At 47.8% G+C, this 13,595-nt stretch overlaps 1 protein-coding gene across 1 annotated transcript in view; it reads right to left on the bottom strand.

The window, feature by feature from the left end:
- The window catches only part of PNOC (prepronociceptin), a 41,031-nt gene extending 35,651 nt beyond the window's left edge, over positions 1–5,380 (bottom strand). The window contains exon 1 of the mRNA XM_034763881.1: positions 5,309–5,380. The gene's annotated coding sequence lies outside the window, so the exon portion shown is untranslated. The remainder of the gene's footprint in view (positions 1–5,308) is intronic.
- Positions 5,381–13,595: the final 8,215 nt, after the last annotated feature.

Genomic DNA, 13,595 nt, shown 5'->3' with positions numbered 1-13,595 from the left:
GAAGTGCATAGAATATCGTGGAGATGGGAAAAACTCTATAGAAGTGCTAACTGTTACTATCCGTGGTATCTCTCTGTCTGTGGCATCTCCTGCTTCTTTATCTGGTCACTACAAGGCTCTGATTTTAAAGCCTGTTCTCATTTTTCAACTCACACGTTTGGGCAGCACCCGAGAGCCTTGAATGAAACGTGCTCTAGCGGTAGGAAGTGCTGTCAAGCACTTATACTTGCCATTCAGGCCAGGCTAGATGATATTAATGGCCCTTTTCACTGAAATCTATTAATCATTCTACAAAGCACAGTGGTGATCTTAGAATTAAGACTAGGATAAAGAAACAACGCCTACCAATACTTACTCATTTATGACCCTTTTATTGGAGTCTACTGTTTAAGACGTCTTCTTTCCCTTGAGTTTATTAATTATCATTTCAGCCCAGAATGGCCTGCACCCCACTCACTGATGTCCATGAGAGTGTGTGGCTTCCATCCTGCTCCCATGCAAGCCAGTGGCTCATTGCTTCTCATGGTGGGGAAGCGGCAGGTGTTGGCTGTGATTAATATAAATGGGATAGACAAGACCCGGTAGTTCTCTCTACTTCCCACACTAACTAGACAAAGGCTGTGCTCTCCCCGTACTACACAGGGCAAAACTCCAATGGGCCCAATTCTGACCTCACTCACACAGTGTAACCCCAGTGGTTTGAGCATTGGCCTGCTAAACCCAGGGTTGGGAGTTCAATCCTTGAGGGGGCCATTTAGGAAACTGGGGTAAAAATCTGTCTGAGGATTAGTCCTGCTTTGAGCTGGGGGCAGGACTAGATGACCTCCTGAGGTCCCTTCCAACCCTGATATTCTATGATTCTATGTAACTGCAACAGAGTTACTCCTGATTCATACCAAAGTAATTGGGATCAGGATCAGTCCCTCCAGTCAGCTTACCACACCCCTTTTGTCCCCCAAAGAGGTTTCAAGTTCACTGTGCCCTAGAAAGGCAGGTTGCAACTGGCTGTCACAAAGTGGCTGAGGGAGACACACAGACAACCATTGAGTCTTTTCTTTCCTGCTAATTGAAAGATCTTATCAGCCCGGTCTCTCCAGGCACTAGCAATCATCACCCAGTGAATGAAATGCACCATAGAGAATTGGCTGGGACAGACATGTTCTGGTGAGAGAGATAAGCAAAGCGGCGGATTTGTACTGCCGTGCAATGTGAAATCCTGGCTTGGCGCACAATTGCTTGTGGCTCTCAAGGGATCAGCTGTGCGGTGGGGTCAGAGCAGCAGCTATGAACCTTCCTGCTGTCGTAAACCTCCCAAAATCAACCCAGTCAGAAAGTGAGGGGGTGGGGGTCCCAGGGATGGAGGGCAGAGATCTGAGCAAGGACACAGAGGGCTGAGATATGGTCAAGAAGCAGCCACAACTCCCCAGCTAGTGAATGTAGAGCCAGAATAACCAGTTCCTGCCCTGGCTCCACCCACCCCACCTCCCATGCAGCCCCTGATGTAGGGGGCAGAGGGCCAGAGCACTCTGGCAATCCTTGGTTGGTGAACAGCCTTTGGAGCCCACAGCCAGCCAGGGTAGTTCAGAGCAGCCCCTAGGTTGGCTTAAGTTACACGAAGGCTGGTGGGACTTGCTACCAGCCCCAGGACTGGGAAGCCACCCCCACCCCCACCCTTCTGCTGGTTCATAGATGAGGCTCTGGCCCACAGACATGTAACAAAATTCAAATTCCAAATTTTGTGTTATTAAATATAGCCCAAAATATGCCAGTCTAAGTCTAGCGGTGAGCAGGGTCAGAACTATGAGGCTTTATAAACTGCAGGGAGCATGGGAGGGAGAATGAATTGGGAAGTGTGAAGGCAGGGAATCCAAAGAGATGCTGATAGCTTCTGTCAGAGGCACCCAGTCATGCAAATGGTGGCGTAAGACACTTGAGCGTACTATCCTATAGTCATCACATCTCCACCCACAGGGTGTCAGGAGGAGAGTGTATCCTTATTCACGTAATTAGCGGAAGTATAGATGAAGCTGTAAAGATTTTCTTCCCAGAACAAATACATGCTCAGCAGAAATCTCTGCCTGGAACAGGGATATTGATGTAGCTTCCGGGAGGTAAGGGGGAGAGGCGGAGAGTGAACAGACAGCAAGTGTGAAAAATCAGGACGGGGTGGGGGGTAATAGGTGCCTATATAAGACAAAGCCCCAAATATCAGGACTGTCCCTATAAAATCGGGACATCTGGTCACCTGGGGGGAGGGTGACAGGACAAGGCATCCCCCTTCCAACCTGACAGGGAGGGGCGGGGGGGTGCAGATTCATTCATTTCTTTGTAAAGTGTTTGGGATCCCTGGATGGAATGTGCTAGGGAAGCATAAAATATTGGTGATTATTATCACTCAATGCACCTTAATTGTGCTCGATTTCTATTGTGAAGTAGCCAAGCTGTAAAGCACTATGGAAAGTCTACCAATTCAGATATTAGGAGTCTGGCTATTGGAGGGGTAGCTGTGGTTCCAGACAGGAGCATGTTGGAGGTATATAAAATTATGAATAATACTGAGGCCACTTGTACTGAGCACAGCTCACTAGATCAATCAAGCACATCCATTAATAATTCTTCCCCATATAATACAGGTGGAAAGGGAGGCATAAAAGAATACGCTATTTTTAAAAAGCAGCATATGATTAACCTGTGGAACTTGCTGCTGTAGGATGTTGTTGAGTTGAATAGGTTAGTAAGATTCAAAAATGGATTAAACATTTAGATGACTAAGAATAGTACCGGCCGGTTAGAACAAAAAACTACAAGGCCCATCAGTCCTCATGCATCAGGACACAAACTGATCAGTAGCGAGATACTAGGAAGAAATTCCGCATCGGATAACATTTCAGAAAGCACCTGGTTGGTCAAAACATGTTGCCAGTTGGTAATACTGCTGTGAAACAACCTAAGAAGTCAAGATTGAACCGGTTCCTGTGACCTACTGTATCCAAGCCAGCCAGGAACTCTTCAGCTCAGAGCTAGTCTTACTTCACGCTGCAGATAAGCCTAATGCAGTACTAAAGACAGAATAATTCCTCTCATAGGCCTTTTCTATTGCACTTTATCCAGGCAGAGAACCAGTGGCAGTAGGGTGACCAGACAGCAAGTGTGAAAAATCGGGACAGGGGGTGGGGGGTAATAGGAGCCTATATAAGAAAGACCCAAAAATCGGGACTGTCCCTATAAAATCGGGACATCTGGTCACCCTAAGTGGCAGGATCTTTGCCCTCTTGTCGTGTCTTTGGGGAAATCCATTTAAAAGGCCCTGATGCTTTTATACTGAGCGTTTGTGAGAGCGGGCTCAAAGTCCCTTCCCCCACTGGCTGCTCAGCGATCTCCTAAGGACGTGGCAGAAGCCCCATTGTTTGGGACATGAGTCTGGACACCATGTCTAGGTGGGAACCATCCCACAGGGGGAGTTGGAATGGGCTGGATGGTCTAGTTTTCCTTCAGCAGAATCAATAGCCATAAAAGTTAGAATCGGCGACAATATGATAGCTTTGTTGGTGGGTGTGGAGCTGTGCCCTGTGGGTGAAGTGGTACTGAATCAGTCATGCTCTCCCTGAACTAACAGACAAGGAAAAGGGTGATTTCCATACCAGGGCGTGACAAAGAATTGTACCCTGCATTCTCTAACGTTTCCATTTATAAAGTTAATCCAGCCATAACATTCTTTCATTCATTCACGCACACACACCGAAGTGGGGCCTGAGCCAAAGCCCAATTGGAAAGACTCCCATTGTCTTGAATGAGCTTTGGATCAGGCCCTTGGTCTGAACACGCTGTGGCTTGCAGACGTCAGCTTCTGTGAGTCACAGTGAATGTGTCCCACTGATTTCAGCAAATAGCCACAACATTGTCCAATAGTGCCCCCCACTGGCACCAGTTAAAACACGGCTGCTACTCTGAAACCAGTTAAAACACGGGCAGTTTTGCTCTCTGAATCTCCCTTCCAAAGCTAGGTATAAAGTTATGACTAGCCTGCCTGTAAGCAAGGAAGAATCTGATTCCTAAAACAGAAAATGCTGTTTTAAAAGACGTATGTATACAAAATAATAAGAATATTTAACATTTCTAGAGTGTCTCAAAGCAGTTCACAAACATTACTGACATCACACTCCTTTGGTGAGAATGGGTTGATAAGAAGAAAATTATATTTCTAGTTTTTGTGAGATTTCAGCGAAGGTTTTTATTGGCCATAGATTCCTCTAGTTTATATGATGCTTGCAGAAAAGCAAGTGCATCCTCTTGTTAATTCACTAAATTGTGCAATTGGTCATAATTGGCCAAATTATAAGATGCAGTAAATCTATAGATTCAGAAATGCAATTTAGAGGCAGAGCATTGTTGGGAAAAGGTTTCTCCTTCCAGTATAACCCAGTTGAATCTCAGTCATTCCTACCTCTCCTTGTCCTGCACGGGTGACTGCAAGAATATTCTGTTTACCTTTTTGTGTGTTTTCAAAAGGACAAGGCACTGCTCCTAATTCAGATGTCTTTGAGAACACCCTCCAGTCAAGTTCCAAAGTTAGTGATCTCTCTTGTTCTTGCTTTAAATTAGATGAGGTAGAAATACTGAATGGGGAAAATAATGGTGCCATGACTGAGGGAATTCTGAGCCTGGGTCAAAGAAATTCTCCTGGGAATAACTGCACAAAGCTCATAGCAATTTATTTTTTAAAGCTAGCAAACAAAAAATCCCCCATTCTGTTCAACTGAGGATCAGGCACCTGCAAAATATTTATGTCTAGAATGAGCAGTCATGTAAATGATACCTGTCTGATAAATATCAATAGAAATAACAGGGAGGGTAAAAATCAATAGACACATTACTAAGAAGATGATGTGGTTTTTCCACAGGGTTAGTAGATTTCGATACGCTGAGCAATTCCATCTCCAGTTGCATTTGGTCTTTCATGTAATTAGGTCCAAGAAAGATTTTCTAGGGAACTGGATTGTGAAGGCAAAACTTTTTTTTTCCTGAACCACTCACCCAAACTAGCATCTTAAGCAAGGTCTGATCTTTCAGTCCCTTTCAGCCAGAGAAACTCCTTAAAGAGAATATATTCATTGTAACCCTTTAAATGGGGGAAAAATCTCAGTAAAACCAAAAGCCTCTCCCATTGTCTTTATACTAAAAGGATGTCCTGATCTGAAGAAGCACCTGCATGCAGAGAGAGAGAGAGAGAGAGCGAGAGCCCTTGTGGTCCTCTGTTCCCCACTGACACAAAGAGAAGCAGTGCTGGTATTATCAAGCAATTGCCTACCTGAGGGTGTGTTGTCAGTAGCAAGGCTTCCTCTGATATGTGACTCTTCCACAGTGTCTCTGTCACAGTGGTGTGTATATATATATACAGTATACATACACACACACACACATCCACGCATCTCCCGCCCCAGCCTACCACCACGTGCATCTATGAGCCCACCCCCAGGATGCTGGCTGGCTGACACGCTAACTAACAGCTGGGGAGCAGCACTGTGCCCTTAGCATCCCCCCCCCCCTCCCCCCGAAACCTTTCCAGAAACAGTGTCACTTTGCGATCGCTTTACCGGAACCCTTTAACGTACCCGCCGTGACACCAGCCTGCTGCGGACGAGCAGTACCTCACGGTGTTACTCATTCCGAGGAGGTGCAGCAGTAACTGATGCTCAGACCTCCCGGTGCCAGCAAACTGCAGCACAGAACCCCAAAGCTACTCAATCAGAACCACCGCATCCCGGGCAAGAGCCAAGGGAATCCCGGGTTTCCAGTCAGGACTGAGCTTCCCAATCCCCTGGCCTGCACCTCACTCACAGAGCACTTCAATTGGATCCAGAAGGATGAGGTGTGAACATTTAGCACCTCTTGTTCTCCTCCCAGGGCTTGTATCATTGCATATGAAAAAACACTGACAGGGAAACTGCGTGGTGATGTGCAGAGAGCCCTGGACTGGGAGACAGGGGTTCTGTTCCAGTCACTTTGTGCCTCAGTTTCCCTTTCTGCAAAAGGGGCTTACTGAAAGCGCCTTGAGATCTAAGGATGAACAGTTCTAGATAAACGCTTTGTGATTGTTGTTGTTGTTTGAGAGTATTATTAAGAATTCTTTGCCTTTCTATAAAGTTACCGGCAGCTTTCATCCAACAAGCTCAAAGTGCTTTATAAATGTATTAAGCTTCACAAGACGCCTGTGAGGTAGGAAAAAGATTGAGAGGGATCAGTCCACCCACCACTGAAACACAGGCAGTGCTGGAATGGAATTCAGCAGCTGTTTAGAAGCACATGTGAACCTACCCAACAGTATAAGCCAGAGTGCTAAGGAGAATTCGGCATCCCACTGAAACTGCAAAGGGGAATTTTAGGAAGACAATCGCTAGAATTTTGCCAGAACATCGGGAATCAGTGGCATTTTTATGTGAAAAGTACCATGAGATCAAAGATACCAAATGAACAGATCCTGGGTTTTCCACCTCTCCTGAAAGATGGTGCCTCCCATAACACAGCACCCTCCCCCGCCTGCACCTTGCTGGGGTGTTGGCTCAATACTAACTCAGGAAGGAGTGCCAGCTACGGAATTGCCAGCACTACTTCCTGCATCTCCTAGATGCTCTCTGGAGAGCTCCCATCCCACCCCATTCTAAGATCCAAGCACCGCCCCTCTTACCCCACCCTCCAACCGTGTTACAACAGCATGTAATATCTATAACAGGCCATTCATGCAGCTCTCTCACGATATAGAGCAGTGACAGCAGCGGAAACGCTCTCAAGGGCAGGAGGGAGAATGTGGGTGGGGATGTCAGGCAAAGAGGTAGTAATAGTGCAGGGCAAGGGTCTGGCCAACAGCCCACTTGCTACAGGCAGCGGAGAAGCATTGAGGGTCAGGGCTGTGTCATACAAGGGTTGGGAGTCAGGTTCCCCATTTCATCCTGCTGCAACAGCAGCAGGCGAAGGATCAGCCTCTGCTAGTGGGGAAGAGGAGGGAGTGGGGTTGCCTAGGAGGGGCTGTAGCCTTGTGTAGAAATGCAATGGGAGTTCAGAGCACCTGGGAGGCGGTGGAGATCTCTGTGGTTGTGTCCATGTGGACAGGTGAGCATGATGCAGCACTCTGAACGGTGCAGCCCTCCTGGGAGAGCAAATGAATGGGCCCTGCTAGCCAGATGTAGGCGAGTGCTCAGTACAAGTTGATCTTGCATCTGCCGAGCACCAACTGAATGTGAAGCCCCACCTCTAATTTGCTCTATAGGGAAATGCGGCCATCACTTGCCACTCCCATGGCCTTGCCCCTGGTCTGAGGCCCACTGGGTGCCAAGCTGCTAAACAAGAAGCCTCTGAGCAGTTACCTGGTTGTCTTATTTTTCTGGCTGACCTTGACGAGAGCCTGTGGTATCCAGCAGAAAATTCCTGCATTGGATTATTTAATCCAGCAACGATCACCATGGATTGTGAACAGACACTAGTTCCTGTGCAAAAGCAGTGAATGGATCTGAGCCTCCAAATTTAGACCCTGAAGAGCAGCACCAGGTAACTAAAATCCTTTTCTCCCCTAAGAAGCTACAAAGGCAGCTGACCACTGATATGAGACACACCAGCGAACATCCTCTCCAGACAGGTCGTTTGGAAAGTATGTCCCCCTGCCTTGTGACTGGCGTATGCTCAACAACCACTGAAAGTCAGAGAGCACAGGGATCAGCGTGATTCACTGGCCACTCAAGCTGAAACATCAGAGTGATGGTGCTGGAAACAAACCCATAGAGCAGCAAGAGCTAGACAAAGAATGGCAATCTGGTGGGTCAGATGAGAGAAGAACCTAACCACTCATGATCAGCAGAGGTCCTTTAGAAGTGATCTCCAGAGCAGGCGAGTTAGTCCCATTTCCCTGCTGAATTCCAGCTCCAGCAGTTACATTCTGCTTTCTCCGATCCCCCACTCTGCTGTCTCGGTTGGAAATAAGATTTTTCTCTGGTTCCTATATTAACTGGTGTTGCTGCTTGTTGTGAAACAACTGCCACATACCACCATGCTAGAGGTCGCTGCACCAGAGGCTGATGAAGTGATCTAGGAACTGTATTTGTGGGAAGTTGGGAAAGCACTTTGAGCTCCTTTAGGATGAAAGATGCTATAAATATGAGCTAGTGTGCTTTAAATAGGTACTTACTGAACCTCAAACTAGAGGGGGATCACACACTATCTGGATAGAGAGTCACTATCAAGTAGCTTCATCCCCAACTTTGACCTTCTTAAAATAGTTCATAATTCTATGGGGAAGATTATCTAGATTCTCAGTCCATTTATTTCAGATCCATTCTGGAGGCATTTGCTGTAGCTCCTTACACACAAAGAGCTCAACATCTTTTATTCTTAGCTATTTTTCTGGCCTCTATTCCTGTAGTATCTGAGCGTCTCTCATTCTTTAATGTATGTATTCGCACTGCCCTCTGGGCAGGGCTATTATCCCCATGCTACAGCTGGGGAACTGATGCACAGAGAGACTAAGTGGCTTGCCCAAGGTCACACAGGGAGTTTGTAGCAACTGAAGCACTGAACTGGACCTAGTTCTTCTGAGTCCTAGGCAAGTTCCCTAACCACGGGGCCATCCTTATTCTCTGTTAACACACTAAATCTCACAGCATCCTGTGACGCTTCCTGTGGGGGTAGCCAGGTTTATGAGCAGTGTTCCCTCTAATTTTTCCCGCTGCGTGGGGCTTAATAGGCAGCTGCGTGGCCACATGCACATGACTTTAAGGGGGACCTCCCTGTACCAGAGATTGCCCAAGGCCACATGCACAAAGGATCTAGCCTTTGTGAGCATAAGTATTGTGGCCCCTTACTTAGAGCAATAGCATTTGTATAATAATATTTCTTAGCTAACCCCCACAACACTCCTGTGGGGTAGGGAAGAATTAATCCCATTCTGCAGTGTAGCCCATAGAGCCTGATCTTGGGACAAATACCTGTCAAACCACAAGGGGATAACTGGAATTCTTAAGCAATCAATATAATTAATGCACAAGCCATAGATCAGGCAACAGGCAGGGAAACTGAGGCACAAAGTTCAAGTGACTTGAACAAGTCATATAGCTAAACCAGTGGCAGAGTCAAGAATAAAATATAGGAATGTGGACCTGCTCTAACCACCAGACATTCCCTCCCACAGCCAGGAAAGGAACCCAGGAGTACTGATGCTCAACCCCTGTGCTAGCCACCAGACCACTCTCTCCATGTTCAGAGTTTCTGATAGCTCTGGGTTGGGGGTGGAGGAGGCAAGTCCTTCTGAATTCATCTTTTCAAGCAAGCCAACACCAACAAAGGATTCTCCTGAAGACTAAACAAACTGGTCTGGAAGGGTCAAACTCTTGTTTCTCCTGAAATCAATGGCAAAACTGCAGGTAACTCAAGTGGGACCATGATCTGGCCCAAATTGAATAGCAGAGAGATGAGAAAAAGCTTCCTCGGCTCAGTGTTTTAAACTAGACAACAAAAGGCTCGGTGGTGGTGAGATTTTATCTGTGTAATTTCTTGTAACAACACCCTGGCAAGGTCTGAACATCAGTCAGAGAGAAGCATTTGTATTTGTGTGTTAAACATCTCACAAATGAATCTTTTTTTTTTTAAGATGTAACAAATAGACCTGCAGCACAAACAGAGAGGTGGGGATGGGATGCCCAGGACTGGAATAGCGGGGGTGAGGGGCTGTGAGTTAAAATTGAGGTGCACTGGCAGAGCTGGGGAGGGGGCCAGGACTGGAATAGCAGGGGAGTGTTAGGATTGAGGTACATTGACATTGCTGTGTGTAGGAAGCTTGCACAGACCTCACCTGCAGTTTGCCTCCCTCTAGCCAGTCCTCTCAGCACCTCCCTTTTCCCAGAGGTTTGCTGCTACCCCAAGTCTTTCATTGAGTCTGGTAGATCTTAGCATTTTACCTCTTCCTCCTCCCCCTCTCCTTCAAAGGCCCCATGCTGTGACTTTCCTTCCAGGAAAGAGGAGCCGAAACTTCTGAGTCACTTATTGCTGCTTCATGCATCCACTGGACGGGGATCAATGTGAGGTGCTCCTTCTTCCCTTCCTCTGCTTAAGCATGCTGCCTTTGCACCATTCTTGACCCTTGAACTCAGATCCTTTTATATGATGGCCATTCATATTCATAGATTCCAAGGCTAGAAGGGATCCATTGTGATCATCTAGTCCAGGGGTGGTGAACCTACGGCCTGCTTCATTTAATCCAGCACCGTGGACCAGAAGCCCCGAACCTGTTCCTGTGGCCCCTAGGTGCAGGGGCGATCAGGGAAACTCCGCACGGCTCCACAGCTCCCATTGGCTGGGAATGGCGGGGGGCGGCACCTGTAGGTGCGGGCAGCATACACCATGCAGAGCCACCTGGCCCCTCCTCTAGAGGCCGGATATGCTGGCCGCATCTGGGAGCAGTGCGGAGCCAGGGAAGGCAAGGAGCCTGCCTTAACCCTGCTGCGCTGTCAACCGGGAGCCGCCTGAGGTAAGTGCCACCCGGCCAGAGCCCGCACCCCAAACCCCCTGCCCCAGGTGGGAACTCCCTCCCACACCTTAACTCCCTCCCAGATCCCCACCCCCTGCCCCAGGTGGGAACCCCCTCCCATGCCCTAACTCCCTCCTAGACCCCAACCTGCACCCCAGCCCACTGCCCCAGCTCCGAGACCCCTCCCGCAACCAGACTCCCTCCCGGAGCCCGCACCCAAACCTCCTCCACACCCTAACCCCCTGCCCCAGCCTTGAGCCCGCTCCCACACTCCAAACTGCTTGGCCCCAGTCCAGAACCCCCTCATTCACCCCAAACCGCTCATCTCCAGCCCCACCCCAGAGCCCATACCCCCCAGCCAGAGCCCTCACCCTCTCCTGCACCCCAACCCCCTGCCCCCTCTTGTTTCCAGATTCTCTCATTTCTGGCCCCACCCCAGAGCCTAGGGGAAGCCCCAAACCTCTGTGTGTGGCCCGTGACTGATTTTTTGTCTGTGGGTCAATGGCCCTTGATAGAAAAAAGGTTCCCTACCCCTATCTAGTCTGACCCCCTGTATAGCTCAGGCCAGAGAACTTCCCCACAATAATGCTTAGAGCAGATCTTTTACAAAAACATCCAATCTTGATTTTAAAATTGTCAGTGATGGAGAATCCACCATGACCCTTGGCAAATTTTTCCAATGGCTAATTACTCTCACAGTGAAAAATGTACCCCTTATTTTCAGTCTGAATTTATCTAGCTTTGACTTCCAGCCATTGGATCATGTGATATCTTTCTCTGCTAGGTTGAAGAGCCCATTATTAAATATTTGTTCTCCATGTAGGTACTTATAGACTGTGATCAGGACACCCCTTAACCTTCTCTTTGTTAAACTAAATAGATTAGGCTCTTCAATAAGCGATGTTTTTTAAGCCTTCAATCATTCTCATGGCTCTTCTCTGAACCCTCTCCAATTTATCCGCATCTATGCTGAGCAGCTCCCAGACCTTAAGGAATTTGGGCCTGATTTTCAGAAGCGCTGAGCACCCACAACTCTACCTAAACTCCTTGGGAGCGCTATTGCTCAGTGCTTCTGAAAATCAGGCTCTCTAGGACTGTGCTACTTTCGGACAGGACTGCAATAGGGGGCTTTTCATTGCTCCAATCCAGCCCAGGGCTGTAATGACTGGAAGCTCTTATTACTGGATGGCTGTGGAATGATTTTAAAGGGATAAGACATCTGGTCTCTGCCTTGGCTACAGAAGCCACCATCTCAGGGTGGCACTAATGGCCACCCTCAAAGAGAGAGGCTAAGGAATGAATGAGCCCTGGAGATGAGCTGTGGCGGAAGGTAGTCAGTTCAGCTCAGGTTATGTCATCAGGGAGCATGGGGGAAACTTTTGTTGCTGGAGCTTACCCACTGCATGTGTAATGCTGTGTTCCTGGGTGGGTCATCGTTATCGGGGATGGGGCCTCCATATCTTAATGCATGAGCCTCTAGTGCTTGAAATTAGGTTATAGCAGGCTCATCAACCTCTGTGACCCCGCCCCCACTCGACGGGGACAGAGCACCACACCAAGTGGGCATGGGTTACACGTGTATGAGCAGAGGGCGGGAATCTTGGATTCTGACACTCCTGTCATCCCTGTGGAATTCTGAAGGAAATAAACACGCAGATGTAGGGCAAATCGTCACTTTCCAGACCCGGAGGTGGAACTTTAAAAAAAAAAAAAACCTATGATTTTTAGTTTGTAATTGTAAAAGTGGTTTCTTTGGGGAATTTTGTGGTGAATATAAATTGGTGTTATTAATGTGTTACGGTAGCTCCTAGCGGCTTCAGCACAGAGCGGGCCCCACTGTGCTATGCGCTGTACATACTCTTAAAGAGAAACAGCCCCTGCCCCCAAGAGCTGACTGTCGAAATAGACAAGCTGACAAAGGTGGTCTCATCATTTTCTGTGCCTTCAGTTGAATTCTAACTGAAGAATACTGGACTGGGTGTGCTTGCTTAGCTGAGCCACTACCCTGAAAACCAGCTTGTTAATATAGCTGTGAGTCTTTCCTCTAATACATTTATTTCCTGGGTTTCTTTGGTTTCTCATTAGGGTCAAACTCTGCCACTCTTAGGCTATGTCTACGCTAGAAACGCTACAGAAGCACGGCTTGAGAGGGATTCTTCCTTTACTGTAGCACATCCACCTTCCTGAGAGGCAGTAGCTAGGTCAATGGAAGAAATCTTCTGTAGACCTAGCACTGTCTACACTGGAGCATAGGCCGGTTTAACTACATCTCTGAGGGGTAGCTGGGTCGCCCCACCTTTCTAGTGTAGACCAGTCCTTGGTCATGCTGAGTAGCACGTTACCCCATAAATGGGCCCACTGAAATAATGGGGTGAGGTTCCGTGCTATGACTCCAAGAGGTGAAGCCCAAGGTGAAGTGTGGGGGCTGAGGTAGTTTTAAGTCACCTTTGCCCCCTCCTGATCCTGGGCTGCTCCATGGCCCCCAGCACAATTTGAAAGGCCCTGTGGACCTGTCTAAGGTATAGAAGCCTTCGCAACTGCCTAGGAGCTGCAGCACTTGGCCTCATCAACAACACCCTTCCTAATTCCCCACACACACACCCCCGCACCTTATATCAGGACTTGCGAGGAGGTCCTTGGAAGGCAGCCTGTGGCTGTCTCCCTCAGTCTCTGAAAGCTAAGCTTTGTGCTAGCTGTGAAAAGAGTAATTGCTTATCAATGTTCTTTTGAAGCATGACAACGGTAACCTTTCACTGCTAATCTATTAAAGCAAGACGATAGGAGAGGGACGTTTTTAAAAGACTATGATTATCATGACAATTCACATGCTCAGCACACTAACAACATCTTATTAAGACTAGCTGGCAGGACCCTGCAAGATTGTACTGTAACCATGTGACTATGATAGGTCTGGAAGCTTTGCTCTAATGCACACCCGTCAACACAAGTAGGTGGCTGTGGGGTACAAGTGGGTGGTTCAAATTGTTGAGTGCCAAGTTATTTTATCCCCAAAATTACTCAAATGTATCGTCTAAATGAACAAGAAATGGGAGGCCAAATCTCAATAGTCGTCTTTCAATGGCAG

The sequence above is a fragment of the Trachemys scripta genome, chromosome 3 (genome assembly GCF_013100865.1).
Source record: "Trachemys scripta elegans isolate TJP31775 chromosome 3, CAS_Tse_1.0, whole genome shotgun sequence".
NCBI classification, from domain to species: Eukaryota; Metazoa; Chordata; order Testudines; family Emydidae; genus Trachemys; species Trachemys scripta.
Note: the sequence above shows the minus strand (reverse complement) of the source record. Positions and strands in the feature narration are given on the sequence as shown.